The sequence below is a fragment of the Nelumbo lutea genome, chromosome 5 (genome assembly GCF_056320005.1).
Source record: "Nelumbo lutea isolate HS-2025 chromosome 5, American lotus-T2T, whole genome shotgun sequence".
Taxonomy (NCBI): Eukaryota; Viridiplantae; Streptophyta; class Magnoliopsida; order Proteales; family Nelumbonaceae; genus Nelumbo; species Nelumbo lutea.
Window position 1 is genome coordinate 40,452,410 of NC_142688.1, and position 15,933 is coordinate 40,468,342.

The following is a 15,933-nucleotide window of genomic DNA, read 5'->3' on the forward strand; positions in this document are numbered from 1 at the left end:
AGAGGTGCCACATAGGAGGTCAATTCTCAGAGATACAGCGGTTGTAGAGGCGTTGGTATCTTTAGAGGGATTGTGATGGTGTCTACGATGTCCTTTGGCTTTGGGGAGTTGGAGAGTCGTTTGAGGTTTTCTTGGAAGTCTATAACGGTTTGAGAAGGATTATCAACTAATATTGCTCTAATCCGTAAAGGGGGTGTTAGGCATTTAAATTCTCAAAAAAAAACCCAAAATATTCAAAAATATATGTAGAAAACAAGTTCAAACGTGAAACCAACTTGGTCACCAACGAGTTTGTAGCTCGTTCAATGATGCTCCCAAGGAAGGTGCTGTTGCTAGCATGCTCAACCCTGTTCAAGTGAAGAAGAAGGGGGTTTAAGGAGAGATGGGGGTATTCTAGGTATTTAAAAAAATAAATAGGGACATTTTAGTCCCAAAATTTTCACATGTCCACTTATTAACAAGTACTTAAAAAGAAAAGCAACTCTCAAGTGGCTTTTTTAATAAATACTTCTTTATCAAATAAGTACTTTTTTTATATTTTTTTATCAAACACCTACAAGTACTTATTTTCCACTTAATGTGTAGTCTCAACACTTTTGTCAAGTACTTATTAAAAGTGAAATAAAACAAACACTTAGAAAAACTAAAAATAAGTACTTGTTCGAATAATACTTATTTTTAATCATTCCCAAATTTTCCCATAATTTCTTAAACTCCTGACTTTGAATCACCCACTGTAGTGTCTTGTTGCGTTGCTCAACCCTCGAGGCACTACCCCTATTTCAGCTTTTGAAAGTTGAAACATGTCACACTGAAACACACATACAGAACTTTTACTAGTAGGGGACCGGAGACGCTTTCAACGATAAATATATCTTAATTTGTAATATTAATGGTTACTAGCTACTTTATAACATTGTTTTCAGGGTTGATCATGAAACACAAACTGTTTTTCTTTATTTTTTTCCCTTCAGATAGAGGATCAGCTATTTCATTGCTCCAGTCAAATGAGTCAATCTGTGATTTCATAAACTAAATAATAAAATAAAAATTTGAAAAAAAATGAAAATTTGTAGAAAACTTGAACATGTATTAATTATTACATATTTATTGTATCAAACAAAAATAGATATGATAAATGAGAATTATTGCTGTTGATGACAGAAATAGCTAAAAATACACAAAAAAGAACTTTCTAAAGTCAAATGGTTTAGCTGTACTTTTTTTTTTTTTTTGAAGAAGATAAAGTAAAGTCTTACCCATTTATAAAAAAGAGAAATGGATGAGCACCCATCATCCAACACCCTGATTTATATTTCCAATCCTACCCCTCCCTGATTTCATTATTCCAATCCTATCCCCTCTTAAAATGCTGATTTTTTATTCCTAATCCTATCCCTCCTTGATTTTATATTTTGAATCCTATTCCCTCTTAAAATGCTTGAATTATATATATATATATATATATATATATATATATATTGTATTTATACCATTTATGAAAATGATACTTTCCATTTTTACCCTTTATCATGTTTTTTATTTTAAATCTTGATTTTCACTTTTCGTTTTTACCTTTTATTATGTTTTTTATTTTTCTAATTTTATTTAGTTAACAGTTAACACTTGTAATTGGATAATCTCTGTATCTCATCATTTTCATTTATAAAAATGATTCAAAAGAAGCTTTTCACATTTTTCGTGTTTTATTCTTACGCAAAAAGACACAGAAAGACGTACATCTACCAAACTAGCTTCGGGCTACTCAGATCTTCATGCAAAAGCTCAATGCGTCTTTTGACTGTTAGAGTTACCAGGAGATTTTCCAAAAAAGACTTACTAAACAGGCCCCAAATTTATGAGGATGAAATCCTATTCATTTTTGGCAACTGATTCAAATGATGATTTAGGACTTGTTTGAAAGTGCTTATGTAAAAAATAAGTGCTTAAAAACAAATAGTTATTCAAATAAGCACTTATTTGCATTTAATATTCAGCTTTTTCAAATGTTTATTTTAAAATGGACGTTTATTGGTCTTTTTCTTAGCACTTTAATAAGTACTTATAACTCTTTTGGTCTTTATTTTCTTTCAAATTTCAAAATATATCATGAATTTTCAAAATTATGTGGTTTGAAGAACACAAAGACTACAATAATGGAAATGTAAATTCAAAATAAAAATGAGTAAAAAAGTTATTGCTTGGCTAGGTGTAATTTGCAGACTTAACAGAATAAAAGAAAGGAATAAAAAATTCTCCACTGTAATATTCTCTAGGACGAGCTGAAGCATCCGGGTCTGTAGGATTCTATGAATGAAAATAAAATTGTAGACTCAAACTCATCTCGAAACAAAACTAAGAAAAAGAAAGAAAGAGAGAGGAGCATTGCACTGAGGAATCAAAAGAACACTAGTTGTGGCCTTGTGGGTAAATCATCCAACGAACCAGTGTAGAGGCAGGCAGGTGCGCCTTGCACATATGCTGAGTAACGACAGGCGGTTGTAGAGGCGCCACATAGGAGGTCAATTCTCAGAGATACAGTGGTTGTAGAGGCGTTGGTATCTTCAGAGGGATTGTGATGGTGTCTACGATGTCCTTTGGCTTTGTGGAGTTGGAGAGTCATCTGAGGTTTTCTTGGAAGTCTGTAACGGTTTGAGAAGGATTATCAACTGATACTGCTCTAATCTGTAGCTGTCACTGGTTGTAGAGGGTATCGGAGAAGAAATAGTGGATAAGCCAAACCCTAGGTTTTTTTTATATTCAAAGGGCAATAATAGAATTATAAAATAGAATAAGTGTTTATTGTTTAAGTAATTAGGATCTGTTTTATGATTAAGTGATTGTTAAAAGAAATACTTATTGTATAAGTACTTTTTAGAAGTACTTATTTTAACAATCACTTAAAGTTGTTTGGTGATCCACTTGTCAAATCACTTATTATATTTTTAAGTACTTATTGGGATGGTGATGTTTGGTAAGTTACTTTCCTCATAAGTGTTATATTGACACAAATAACAATTTTAGCCTCACTCATACATTGGTTTTAATCAAAATATTACACGAAAAATAATTTTAAAACAAAGACGAGGGATGAGGATGGCTGACCTGAGTGTTGCTGGCGAGAGCACAATGAGAATGCTTGTAATCGCAACAAAAAAACCACATCTAGTAAAGAGGGTGTTAGGCGTTTAAATTCTCAAACAAAAACCAAAATATTCAAAAATATATGTAGAAAACAAGTTCAAATGTGAAACCGACTTGGTCACCAATGAATTTGTAGCTCGTTCAATGATGCTCCCAAGGAAGGTGTTGCTACTAGCATGCTCAACCCTGTTCAAGTGAAGAAGAAGGGGGTTTAAGGAGAGATGGGGGTATTCTGGGTATTTAAAAAAAATAAATAGGGATATTTTAGTCCCAAAATTTTCACATTTCCACTTATTAACAAGTACTTAAAAAGAAAAGCAACTCTCAAGTGGCTTTTTTAATAAATACATCTTTATCAAATAAGTACTTTTTTTATACTTTTTTATCAAGCACCTACAAGTACTTATTTTCCACTTAATGTGTAGTCTCAACACTTTTGTCAAGTACTTATAAAAAAGTACTTATTAAAAGTGAAATAAAACAAACACTTAGAAAAACTAAAAATAAGTACTTGTTCGAATAATACTTATTTTTAATCATTCCCAAATTTTGCCATAATTTCTTAAACTCTTGACTATGAATCCCCCCCTTTAGTGTCTTGTTGCGTTGCTCAACCCTCGAGGCACTACCCCTATTTCAGCTTTTGAAAGTTGAAACATGTCACACTGAAACCCACATACAGAACTTTTACTAGTAAGGGACCGGAGACGCTTTCAACGATAAATATATCTTAATTTGTAATATTAATGGTTACTAGCTACTTTATAACATTGTTTTCAGGGTTGATCATGAAACACAAACTGTTTTTCTTTATTTTTTTCCCTTCAGATAGAGGATCAGCTATTTCATTGCTCCAGTCAAATGAGTCAATCTGTGATTTCATAAACTAAATAATAAAATAAAAATTTGAAAAAAAACGAAAATTTGTAGAAAACTTGAACATGTATTAATTATTACACATTTATTGTATTAAACAAAAATAGATATGATAAATGAGAATTATTGCTGTTGATGACAGAAATAGCTAAAAATACACAAAAAATAACTTTCTAAAGTCAAATGGTGTAGCTGTACTTTTTTTTTTTGAAGAAGAAGAAGATAAAGTAAAGTCTTACCCATTTATAAAAAGAGAAATGGATGAGCACCCATCGTCCAACACCCTGATTTATATTACCAATCCTACCCCTCCCTGATTTCTTTATTCCAATCCTATCCCCTCTTAAAATGCTGATTTTATATTCCTAATCCTATCCCTCCTTGATTTTATATTTTGAATCCTATTCTCTCTTAAAATGCCTGAATCATATATATATATATATATATTGTATTTGTACCATTTATAAAAATGATACTTTCCATTTTTACCCTTTATCATGTTTTTTATTTTAAATCTTGATTTTCACTTTTTGTTTTTACCTTTTATTATGTTTTTTATTTTTCCAATTTTATTTAGTTAACAGTTAACACTTGTAATTGGATAATCTCTATATCTCATCATTTTCATTTATAAAAATGAGGATGGTGACAATGTTTCGTCAAAAAGCCTAATTTTCATGTTCCATTTTTACCCTTTATCATGTTTTTTTATTTTAAAGCTTGATTTTCACTTTCCATTTTTACCCTTTGTTATGTTTTTTATTTTTTCAATTTTATTTAGTTAACAGTTAACACTTGAAATTGGATCAAACAAATAAAATAACAATAAGACTACTATGGAACCTATTCCTTGCCTTATCTAATCTTCTCCCGAAACACCTACTTAACGAACCTATTCATTGATTAGAGCTAACACGTGTCAAAAAAGCCTAATTTTCATTTTCCATTTTTACCCTTTATCATTTTTATTTTAAAGCTTAATTTTCACTTTCCATTTTTACCCTTTGTTATGTTTTGTTATTTTTTCAAATTAATTTAATTAACAGTTAACACTTGTAAATGGATAAAACAAATAAAATAACAATAATACTAATGTGGAACCTATTCCTCGCCTTATCTGATCTTCTCCCGAAGCACATACTTAACAAACCTCTTCATTGATTAAAACCAACACATGTGAAGTATCGGATGGTTTGCCCAAACCATGAATTTGAATCGAAGGAAATAATGGATTTTTTCAACCTCTCTCTTTTCATCAAGGAACAATTAGATGATTAAATGAAGTTTTTTTTTCTCCCTAATTTTTTCAATTGTCTCTGTTAACGTAATAAGTTGTATTGGATCAGGAAATGTTCTTAGGTTCATTATATTGATTCATTTTATGTGTTTTTTATCGATGATCATCTGGCCAATCTGGTAATCTGACACCCTACCAACATAATATCGAAGGGGTTGTACTTGGTAGGACCATAGGGGTTTGGAATGAATTTTGTTGGCAAGAGATCCAGATTCTTCTATATAAATCGAATGGAGGTTCGATTTGAATCTGAATATAAATGAATTAGGATTAACCTATATCCTAATGCTAACCGTTAATATGCAAATAATGGCCCAACCACTGACGAACAGAACGACAGGAGGCAAAAGGCCAAATGTCATCAATCACACATGAAGTGAAGACATAAATCCTAAAACTCCAATTCTCTCCTTTAAACCCTTCACTGCATATTGTATATCTTATCCACTCCCCCTACTTTAAGTAGGAAGGAGGACTTAGAAATTGCATCTCTTTTATCCTATGCACCTTTCTCCTCAAAATGAAGAAAACAATATAAATTACAGAAAAAAAAAGAAATACGCAAAAAAATTACAAAAATATAGAAAATCATAAAAATTTCTATACCATACTAAAAAATGAGAATGTTGTCTGTACCATTTATAAAAATAAGGATGGTGACAATGTTTCATGAAAAAGCCTAATTTTCACTTTCCATTTTTACCCTTTATTAGTTTTTTAATTTTATTTAATTAACAGTTAACACTTGTAATTTTATAAAGCAAATAAAATAATAGTCTTTTATTTTTCCAATTTTATTTAATTAACAATTCACGCTTGTAACAAATAAAATAATAATAAAACCGCTGTGGAACCTACTCCTCTCTTCTCTTAAGCCTTATCTGATCTTCTCCCCAATAGGGCTGCAATCGGATCGGATTCTAATTGGATGTAGCAAAATCCACATTCAATCTGAATATTAAGAACCTACATTCAAATTCGATTCAAAATTCAATTGGATTTAAAGACTCGGATTCGAATTCGAATCCTAACAAACTCATATAGGATTCGGAATTAATCTGACTCAACTTTAAATTCTCTAAAATACCAATAAAATAAAAAATTTATTTATTTTTCAACTTTGATATATAATAAATTAATATAAATATAACATACTAAATTTATTATATATAAATTCATATATAATAAAATATTTAAAATATATTTTTATAAATTTTAATATAATTATATAGAATTTATATATTAAAATTAATAAATATTATAATATAATCATATTCAAATTTTAATCAAATCATATTGGTTCAAATCCAAATCCGATATGACTATTAGTCAGATGTAGATTGTAACATTCGAATTTCATCCAATTACATAAATACATAATCTGAATCCAAGATAATCAGATTGGATGTCGAATTGGCCTCAGATTTTCAAGTATCATTGATAGGCTTACCTGATGAACCTCTTCATTGATTAGAGCCAACATGTGTCAAGTATCGAATGGTTTGCCCAAAACCCATGAATTCAAATTGAAGGGAGGAAAGGATTTTTTTGACCTCTCTATTTTCATCACCAAACAATCAATTAAATGATTAAATGTAGCATTTTTTGGTTTTCTCCCTATTTTTTCATTTATTTTTTCCATTTTCCCTCTATTTCGATTGTTTCCGTTAACATAATAAGTTGTATTGGATTGGGAAATGCTTTCAAGTTCATTATATTGATTTGTTTTAGGGTGTTTTTTCTCGATGATCATCAGGCCAATCCAATAATCTTACACCCTACCAATGAATCAATTCGAATCCGAATATAAACAAATTGGATGGATGCTCAATTCAAATCTGAATATAAACGAATCAAGATCATCCTATATCCAAACACTTGCCATTAGATATGCAAATAACAGTCCCACCATTGAGGAGTAGAATGACATGAGGCAAAATGCCAAATATTATCATGCAAACAAGAAGCGAAGAAATAAATTCTAAAACCCTGGTTCTCTCCTTTAAATCCTTCTCTCTATAGTGTATATCTTATCCATTCCCCCTACTTCACAATAGGAAGGAGGAAATAGAAATGGTGTCTCTTTATCCTATGCACCTTTCTCCTCAAAATAAAGAAAATAATATAAATTATAAAAAAAACAAAGAAATACACAAAAGCATTTACAAAAAAAAATAGAAAATCATAAAAATTTCTGTACATATATATATATATATATTAAGTATTAAAGCAATTATTCTATTATTAATATCTTTATTCGAATATTTTTTTTGAGATTAAAAAAATTGATATAAATGTGGATTTATGAAATTATTTATTCTATTAGTTTATAAAATATTATTTTTTTATTTTGTTGAAATTATTAAACACAGATGTAATTTCACCACATTGCATGTGAACACTAGAATAGAAAAATTACTTTATTTCATTAAATTTCATAAGATGAAAAGTGGCCTAGTGGATCAAGCATACTGATAAGGCTTTAATGCTGGGTGATTTGTGTTGGAATTCTTGTAGTTGCATTTTTTACAAATAAACGTGCATGCGGAAAACATGCTGATTTGCATCAGCCTGTATTTTATCGCTTTGAGCGCGATTCAAAGAATATAGGTTTAGTCGTATCATATCCTGTATCCCCTCTAGTGTATCATGTATCATATTTAAACCCTTGATTAAAGGTGGTTGAAAGTCATTGACAATTAAGGTTCCCTCCACTTCCACGTGGAGGAATCATAAGGCTATGTTTGGTTTGAAGGAAAAAGTAGTTTGTAGTTTATCCATCACAAAGTCATGAAAGAAGATCACACATTTTTAGAAAGTAACCTCAGAAACAAACACTTTATTCCATTAACTGAATTCTAAAATTTAAATAGCGCCTACTCTAATTATAGAATATAGACTAAAGCTTAAGGTCTCAAATCTCTCTTTACATGCTCTGAATTCAATTAGGAAACTAACCCAAAACAGCTTCTAATTGCTTCAGAATTAAGACAACACAATATGTTACCGGTTGAAGTGAACAATGTTAACAAGATTCCTTTGGGAGTCCTAACTTTTCTTTGCAAGAGAGATGTACAAGTAGAGTATCATAATCGAGGGTTAGGATTGATCTTTCTTTAGGGCATGAAGAGGGATGGTGCTTAAAACAATGTGTTGTAATAGAGGAAGGCTTACAAACAAAGGGTAGGAGAGTGGTGAACAGGAAGATGAAGGACTTGTTAATTTAAGAAGATGATTCAGCACAACAGCATTAGGATTCAGATAAATTTATTTTTAAACTAATCTATATCGTTATTGTTGTAGGCGCTAAGTCTGAGATGATGACCAATATCAGAGCACAACATAGGCTCAATCACCCTTTGGGCCAGAAATCATATGTAGCACACCTCCATCAACTTAAAACTATTGTAGGAAAAGATGGAGAACTTCATGACTGAGCAGGCACAACTTGGCATACCATTTGAGCCCATTGGTGCTCATGATGTGATTACTTAGGGTTCGGGCCGGGTTAAATCCTAAGCGTGCTTTTGGAACCCCCGAGTCCAAAGGGTCCACTACCTCCACAACCACATCCAACCAACAAGCAGATCTCAGAGTCGTACAACTTGAGTCAGAAGTGAGTGAGATGCGGGCCAACATGGAGGCTATGGATGCAAAGATGTCTTAAATATTACTTTGCTTTCAAGTTTCAGCATTTCACTAATTCAGTGGGGCTAAATATATTAACAATGAACAGAGAAAAGGGAAAAGAAATGAAAAGAATTTGGAGGGGTCATGACATTGAAACTATACATGTAAAGACAACAAGTTGTCATGTTCTACATCTAATCTAGTGATAACTCATGACCACACCAAGAGAGATAAAAAGCCCAACTGGCTTGAAACTGAAGAGGCTCTCTATTGGCCCAAGGGCATCCATTAAGTCTTGCACACAACCTCTCAATAAGGGAGATTAAATTCAAACTTAAAATTGTAAAAAATAGCAGCTCAACTAGATGGTGAGCTCTAGACTTCCTAGAGAGGATTAAATAACTGCTACTCAAAATTAGACTTGGTATGCCCCAATGCTGTTACCCAGAAATTAGACTAAGACAACCAGGAATGAAACTTAGTTTGGACTGATCCGCAAGAGCAGTCCTTAAGAGAAAGTCCATCTCATTAAACCCAGATTCTAAGATGGACTAAGATGACTTTATCCTGAAGGAAAAACATGACTTCACAGGCAATGTTATTCCACAATCTAATTCAGCAAAAAGACAAATAAAATTTAGTTAATATGATGTAATCGGTGAAGCAACCTTCTTGTCCCAAAGGTGACCAGGTTGAAAGCCAATAGGAGTTCAAATCTAGAATTTAAATTCAGTCTCTATTCCTAAATGGCTCCTCTTGACATTTAGAAAGCAATGACTCAACCTTGAAATGAGTATTCAAAACCACATACTCTTACAGGGCTCTTACAAGGCAATCAAGTTAACAATAAAACACAGAACCAGGTATGATGAAATGCTAATATGTCAAGGAAAACAATTTAGGTTAACGATTAAGATCAAAATCTCTTTCGACAAGTTAACTTTAATCCTCAATGTCGTATAGTAATCAAGTACACAAATGGATGAGCTTGAGCTAGAGTATGAGCTAGAGTATATTGCAGGTAATGAATCCTTCAAAGCTTTTGAGTGCTACCTTTCAAGTTAGGTTGCTTAAATTCTGGCTTTGGGCCTAAGGGTTGCTCCCCAATACTGAAGTTTCAGCACGTAAGGTGAGTTGTAAGTTGATTCAGCCATGCCACCCATGACTGATATAGGTTGAGTTTTCTCTTCCTTTGACCAAGTCTGTGGTGGTGCAGGCAAAGTAGACCTGTTGAACGGAAAGTGAGACATGGGATTTGCTTGGAGTACTGAGGGCAAACTAGAACCTAGTTAGCCAAGTTTTTGTGGTTTAAAGAAATTAGAGTTGCAGACCTTGGGCAGGATTACTTGGGAATGGCCCATTGTTTAAGGCTCTCTTGGACTAAAGCATCCTTAATTAGGCACAATTCTAGGACTTAGCTTAGCTTGGCTTGCTTCCCCTGTTTTTATTTCAGAAATAGATGACACAGAGACAGCTATAATTCAATTTCTTTCTCTTGTTTGGTTCGAATAAGTTCGATGGCTCCTTTATTCAATATTGAATAATTATAGCTTTTTATCTGCTGAGTTGCTTCTTTACAAGTTTCCTAGAGTTTGCTTTGACATGATGATTCTCACGGGGGCCTTAACCTATCATTCCCTACCCCTTTTAAACTTGAGCAATATCATTAGATGGAATGACATGCAGTTCTGGCAAGAAGAGCAATGCTTGACTTGGGGGTTCCTTTATTTAGTTTGATTCTAGGCAAACAAACAAAAAGATAGTGGGCTTGCGCTGCTCCAAACATTGCATTTGTCTTTAAAAGTGCTGGATTAATAGGAAGTAGTGGTCCCCTAAGTTCTTGAGTGTAGAGAGGGGGGAATGGGAAGGGCAAGGGAAAGACCCTCTTTTGATGAGTGTTCTATTTTCCTTTTTTATAATCTTTTAATTTCATTTGGACTAAAATGTGAACAATTATAAATATAAAGCTGGTCTATCCTCCAAATGCAATATGGATGATGTTTCCTGCCTTATTTTTGGTATTTGTTTTCATATTTATGTGATTTAGATATCTAGAAAAAACATGAGCCCAAATTTCCTACTCACTTTTCCTGCCCACTCCCTATTCGACCTGAATTGCAGCCACACATCTCTTAATTTACAATAGACATGTTTGACTCCAATTCATGGCGGGTAGAGAGTGGATAGGACATTCCGACTGCATTAATTGTTCCAATTTTTGTCTAATCCCCTGTCAACTAGCAAGGAATGATACCTGAAGAAGTTAACCAATGAGAAGCCCACATGAATTACAATGAATGGCATCAGTTGATTAGTTATTGTGTGTTTAGTTGTTTGCATGCAAAATGATTTACATATTCTCTTCTCTTGTGTTTAACTCATCCAAGTATACCACTTTCCATGACATTCTTACCCCCCTCAAGGGCATATTGTTTGTTAATTTGTATGTCCTCATTTGAGTGAATTGGAATTTTATCCTCACAAATTGGGTCCCCACACCGTCCTCCCAACACTTCCATCCATGAATTGGGAACATCTTCCCATAAATGAATTTCTTTGAAAAATGAAAACGAGCAAGATGGGATATGAATATTTTTCTTATTGCGGCCAATTATTTTAATTCTTATATTATAGGCTTCTTTTTCACTCCAAAAAGAAATGAAGCCCACAGCAAGAATTTTTAAACCAAAGGTTCTATTATTATTCATTCTTGCCCAAAATGAGTCAGAATTAAAAAACATGAGAGCTAGAGCGGCAAACTAAGCATGGCCTTAGATTCTTCTACTCTTGACTTTTCCACCCTTGACTTTGTCAGTTCTAAATCTCCTGTTGGTGTCTTGTTGCCTTGCCCAATCCTCAAGGCACGCTTATTTCAGCTTTTGAAACATGTCACACTGAATATGTATTTTTTTATTCACAAAGTGGTGCAAAGAGACGCTTTCAAAGCTGAAGCCCACATACGGGAATATTAGATACATCAAAAGAAAATGTGGCATTTTTTAAGTTTGTGGAGCAGATTATTTTGATTTTTCTGTTCCTTGAACCCCTCCCCTCAAATAACGTCAAGCATTAGCTACCTGTGGGGATGGATTAGCTCTATCCCCATTTAGGTCATTCAGGTTTCATTGATCGATGTCAATCTTTTAAATTGTGGGTGACTTGAAGATAAACCCAATTTTTGTTTCAGGGTGATGAGTCACTGATCCGACCATTTAAAAGTAAATAAAATAAAATTGCATATTAGTACCCTCTACTTTAGGCTTAGTTTCATTTTAGTTCTCGAATTTCAAAACGTGTTAATCCAATATTTAAATTTTCAAAATGTGCCAGTTTAGTTTCTGCCTTTAACAGCTCATTAGTTATTTTCGTAATGTGATGATATGTGTGATTTAAAATTTTTGAAAATGTCAAAACTATTCTTCAACACTATTCATCATCTTCTTCCTCAAGAATCAAGATTAAGCAAAGCAATATATCGGTTTTTGACAAATTGCTTTTCTCTATTGGCTTCTAAAAAATTTGGGCTTTTGGATGGTTGATAAAGAAAATTAGATGACACCCAAAGAGAACTTTCATCCTTTCGCATGCCACTTAATAGTGGTTAATGGTTTTGTATTATAAATTAGCACATGTTAGAAGTTTATGTACTGGATTGGCATATTTTAATGTTTGAGGACTAAAATGAGATTTAAGCCCAAAGTACATGATACTAATATACAATTTTTCCTGAAAAACTCTCCACTATTCTATACCACCTAAAAAATTAAAAGACTCATACATTTCTATTCTTTAAATTTTGCTTATATACTCTTCTATATTTCATGTTGAATTATTGACCATTCCCCATAAATTTGGCTTTGACCAGCTAAGACAAAAGTATCATTTTTCTTAAAGAAAGATGTGAACAGCGGTGGGTTCCACACTTAATAAATCTTTATTTTTTTACAAAATGGGTCAAAATCGCTATAATTATGTAGTTGATGGTCAATGGCTAGTACAATGGATCCGGTCCAGACTCCAAATCCAGAAAACCGAAACCACCCTCCTCCACTCAAAATGAGAGAGAGAGAGAGAGAGCACACACGTGCACGACGGTCGAAGCCCTGAGCTTGAGAAACGAAGAATTGTTGTTAGGTTATGCGTAGTCTTCTTCAAGCTCTAAGCTGCTGTGGGAAACAAAAGCGGGACTGAGGGGAGCGAACTGCGAACAGCGAAGTTGTTTTTCACCTATTTCCCTCGATGGTCGACTGGTGGTGGTGGATGCAAATAGGGACGGGTGGTGGATACGAACAGCGAAGAATCGTCGCTACCGGAGGTCGACTGCGAACAGCGAACTGAGAAAGAAGAGCCAGCCCCGAGCATGACGGTCAACTGCATCGTGCTGGTGGTAGATGAGGTAAACTCCTCGCATATTTCCCTCGATAAAGCAAGGGCGTAAAGTTTTACTTCGGAAAAACCGAAATTGTTTTTCACCGCAAGATCAATGTAAATCCTGACATATTTGCAATTTTACATCGATTTTAATGGTTTTTTTACGACGTCTCCAAAACTGCATGCAATTGTGAACTGGGATGCAATGATGCATTGAATCGGTATTTACACTATGAACCGTTTTGCACTTCACACTTATTAAGGTTTGTATTATTTAGAGAATCTTCTTATTTTCAGATAAAATCAAACTGTCAATTCCAGCTTAATTTGATTCAATTTAGTGGTTTAAGACATTGCCATCGAACCATCAAATCAAACTGTCATTTCCAGTTCAGGTCAATGGTTTGATGGCGATGCCTTTGGTGGGTCGGTCCACGACTTAGTTGCAGGGATACTCTGATAATTCAAAATCGTAAGCGAAATTGCTTAAATTTCCTTAATTATCTAAGAATTATTAAAACCACCCTTATTTGATATGACTTTGATTTGGTCAATTTTTACTATAAAATTATCAAAAAGCTATAATACCCCTCAAATTGTTGAACAATGGCGAATTAGATTGGAGTACTGCTCCTGCTTCAATGGAGGATGACAAAGGAAGAAGGCTATTTTGTTATAACCTGGCAATTGCTTGCTTCTGTAAAAAAAAAAAAAAAAAAAAAAAGAAAGGAAATGGCTATTATAAAGGGGTTATGAAATGATAATTTTACTTTTACCCATTCGATATGGTATCCAACCAATGCATCAAATCAGCTAAAAACTCAAAGTGGTATCCTAGAGCAATAGATTAATCTCGTCCATATATATCCGAGTGACCTATCAAATTAAACTAATTAAAGATATGGTTTGTCAAAATGGTATCCATAATTACATTGATGAATTTGATCCATCCACCTAATACGGTAGGGTTTCTTGGTTTGTTATCTCATTTGAAAGGGCTAAATTAATTGAAATATCAGTAATATGATTTAGGATAGTTGAGATTAACTGATTTATCTAAGGAGGCCATTTTGATGGTCTAGATCTTTGACATGTTTTGTACATCACTTAATTTGACATAGATTTCTTAAAAGTCTTGGTACATTGATTGGATGCCCATGATTAATGGATCTACCATTGAAAATGGTTTTTAAAACCTTCCAATTAGTGATAGAGAGGGGTTTCAACCAATATAAATTATCCAAGTAATGCACCAGATCAGCCCAAAAATCAAGGCCATTAAAGTAGTATCGTACAGTGATGGAATAACCTTGTCCATATATCCAAGTGATCCATCAAATTCAAGCAAAGATATGGTTTATAAAAATGGTATCCATAAATAGATTATTGTATTTGATCCATCCCCTTCGATCGCCTCGGTCATTATTTCATTGGTAGTTGTTCGACACCATTTCCTCCACTAGATCATAATCTTCCTCCAGCGTTTTCCTCATGATTGTGCCACCTGCAGCTGCATCAATAATAGAACGATTAGAGGGGGTAATACCATTATAAAAGGTTTGGATTTGATGCCAAGTTGGTATCCCATGGTGAGGACACTTCCTAAGCATCTCCTTGAATCGTTCCCATGCTTCATACAAAGATTCCTTCTCTAATTGAGCAAAAGTAGTGATATCATTAATTAACTTTGCTGTTTTAGAGGGTGGAAAATACTTAGCTAAGAATTTTTGGGTCAAGTCATTCCAAGTGGTGATGCTTCCTGTAGGGAGTGAGTTAAGCCAATCTTTAGCTCTATCACGCAATGAAAATGGAAATAGTCTAAGCCTAATAACATCATCGCTAACTCCATTATGTTTAAATGTATCACATATTTCTAAGAAGTTAACAATATGTGCATTAGGATCATCACTTGTTAACCCACTAAATTGAATACTCGTCTGAATCATTTGGATAATTCCAAGTGGTGATGCTTGAATTGTGGGCTCGTAAATGCTGAAAGTAGCCCCATCAATTGTTGGACAAGCATAGTCCAAAAGGGTGCGATTTGCTTCTGCCATTTCTTCCTCAACTTCTACTACTGGTTCGCCTCTTTCAACCTCCTCTCTCATTTTACCTTTGTTGGCTCTTTGCAATAAGCGAAGGGTTCTCTCTATTTCAGGATCGAATCTTGCTAGTCCTTCTCTTCTAGTACGTGTCATGCACTAATAAATCTGAACACAGGAAGAGTTCGAACAAATAAAAAAAAAAAAAAACAGAAATAAAAATTCAAATTAACCAAGGTTAACAAGTCCTAATATTACTTTAGGATTAAATCCCCGGCAACGGCACCAAAAACTTGATATCTATAATTATAACCCTAGCAAGTGCACTAGTTATCAAGTAGTATAAAAATATTGTTCCCACGAGGATTTAACAAAATAAGTATTAGAACTACAGCCTTCCTTAATTATTTGGACAACTGAAATTCAGATCCAACAATAAGAACTACTGAAATTTAAAAATAGAAAAAGAAAATAAAAGCAAGAGTAATCAATAGCTGAATATGTAATTAATTGAAATCGCTAGGACCATTGGTCCGCCTAACCATTCCAATGAATATTAATGGATGTAATTAA

At 33.3% G+C, this 15,933-nt stretch overlaps 1 non-coding gene across 1 annotated transcript; it reads left to right on the plus strand.

Moving 5' to 3' along the window:
- Positions 1-14,899: 14,899 nt before the first annotated feature.
- Positions 14,900-15,006, plus strand: LOC148851909 (small nucleolar RNA R71). Its single transcript, XR_016100019.1, has one exon. It is a non-coding gene; the product is annotated as a small nucleolar RNA R71 (small nucleolar RNA).
- The last annotated feature ends 927 nt before the right edge of the window (positions 15,007-15,933 follow it).